Raw genomic sequence first — 2,447 nt, 5'->3', positions numbered from 1 at the left:
ACAAGAAGTGACTGTCTTAAATTTTAAAAGAATGTTACAGTGAAAAGAGCCTAATACTGATATCAATGGTTGAAGGAAGACAGTTTCTTTTTTGTCTTGGTTAACTGCCTCAATACAGAAAAGAAAATGAGAAACAGAAATATAAATGCCATTTCTTATGTATCTAGACCTATAAGAATAATTATAAGTACTTATAATTGTCAACCACAAAATATGAGGAGGAACTGTGTGCGAGAAGAATCCCCATGGTTTTCAATATAATCTATATGCCAATGACCGCCACATTTATATTTCTCTCTCAAACATCTCTCTTTTTTTATAATTTATTTTTTTATTTATATCTTTTACATCATTATGTATTCCCCGTAAAATTCCCATCACCATTTCACCTGTGAATCATCGCGATAGTCCCTTGTGCTTTTCTCTCCCCTGTTTTGATCCCTTTTCCTCCCCCTCTCTCCTCACAGAATGTCTTTTATTTATGGTTGCTTGCTAGTTTTATTGTCACACATCTCTCTCTTAATAAACTTAAATGCTTATCTGATTTTTCCTTTTGCATACCTAATAAACTTATCATGGTTAATATAGCCAAAACTGAACCTTAAATTTGCTTTTCACTCAGTCTTCTTTATCTTAGTCAAAGAACTTTGTCCTTAGAGAAGCTCAGGCCAAGATCTTGGAGTTATCTGACTACTTTCTTTCCCTCACATCCTAGATCTAATCCATTAACAAATCCCTTGACTCTATCTTAAGAATACATTCAAATGGCTTTGATTTCCAAAGCTAGCAATTTAAACAATTTGGTTATTGTAATAGGTTCCTTATAGGTCTTCTTTCTTCTACTTTTGGTATCTGCATTAAAAACATACAATAGAGGCAAGAATAGGTAGAATAGGGACTGTATAACACACTAGTGAATATCTAACATTTTCAGAGTATCTGTCCATAGTAGGTACTTAAAAAAATACTTGTTGAGAAAGGGTTCTTCCTCTCAATCTGTTGGCAGCCATCAGGTAAACCAAAATGGGTGATTACAAGTCCATCTAGGAGCTATGGAGCAAGAAGCAGTCAATGTGATGCGCTTTCTTCTCAGGGTGCCCTGCTGGCAGTACCACCAGCTGTCAGCCTTCCACAAAGCACCGCACCCCACCTGGCTGGATAAAGCCTGAAGATTGGGATAGAGTCAAGCAAGGTTATGTCAGATATCGGATTTGTGTGTGCTGTTGCAGCCGCAAACATCTGGTGCCAAAGGGTGCAGCCTTCGGCAAGCATGTCCATCATGGTGTTAATCAGCTGAAGTTTGCTAGAAGACTTCAATCTGTTGATGAGGAGTGAGTTGAATGCCCTATGGAGCTCTGAATTTTTACTGGGTTGGTGAAGTGTCCACATACACATTTTTTGAGGTTATCCTCATTGATCCATCCCATAAAGCTATCAGAAGAAATCCTGACACCCAATGGGTCACTAAACAAGTCCACAAGCACAGGGGGGCACGGGGACTGACATCTTGCCAGCGCAAGAGCCGAGGTCTAGGAAAGGTCCTCAAGTTCCACTACACTATTGCTGGTTCTTGCAGAGCAGCTTGGAGAAGGCGCAATACTCTCCAGCTCCACCATTATAGCTAATAAGCAATGTTTGTAAAATTCTTACTTGCCTAATAAACAATTTAGGACAGCTAAAAAAATACTTGTTGAACCACCAGAATGAATGTGATTTGGAATTAAAATTACCTAAAATTAAGGATTCATAATATTCAGAGTTAGTGAGAGTATAGAGAAATGGGCATTGATATACATAGATTAACTACTACTATAAGATTTTTGACACTAGGCATCAAATTTTATATATACATTTCCTTTGGTGCAGAGAGTCTAAGTGTCTATCCTAGGAAGTGTTTTCATCACCATAAAATATTTTTACTATAATAATGTTCAAATTTAGCACTACTTTTAATTGTGAAATTTGCAACCTAACTGTTCATAAGTGGGGGAATTATTTAACAAATAATTAAGTCATCTTACTCATTTGACACTGTATAAGAGTTAAAAAGAATGTGGACCTCCAGGTCATAAGTGAAAAAATAACAACAGAAAAAAGTATACAATTATCCATTTTGTGTATAGAGTTCAAAACTATATCTATAAGCAATACATAGGAAAATTCTTAGAAAAAATTCTGAAAAGGGGCCTCCCTGGTTGTGCAAGGAGTTAAACACCTCACTATGAAGCAATCCACAGCCTGTGCAGCATGAGTTCGATCGCTGGCTGGCCAGGGAGAAACCCACATGGCGAGGCAGACCTCTCCTGTCTCGCCTGCTGCTCCCCTGAGCAGTGTATTTCAGTCAGTCTGCCTGTTCTATTCCCCATGCTGTCTCTGGTGGATCCTCTCACCCCCCGCATCTCTGGTCTGTACCCCAGCTCTTGTATGCATAAATAAATAAATCTTTA

At 38.1% G+C, this 2,447-nt stretch overlaps 1 pseudogene; it reads left to right on the top strand.

Annotated features, from left to right (window-relative positions):
- The first annotated feature begins 1,023 nt into the window (after window positions 1-1,023).
- On the top strand, window positions 1,024-1,625 carry LOC119231344 (60S ribosomal protein L15-like; annotated as a pseudogene).
- Window positions 1,626-2,447: the final 822 nt, after the last annotated feature.

Source organism: Talpa occidentalis, unplaced genomic scaffold, assembly GCF_014898055.3.
Source record: "Talpa occidentalis isolate TD23 unplaced genomic scaffold, MPIMG_talOcc4v2.1 talOcc4.7, whole genome shotgun sequence".
Classification (NCBI taxonomy): Eukaryota; Metazoa; Chordata; class Mammalia; order Eulipotyphla; family Talpidae; genus Talpa; species Talpa occidentalis.
This window is presented reverse-complemented; position numbering and strand designations above follow the sequence as displayed.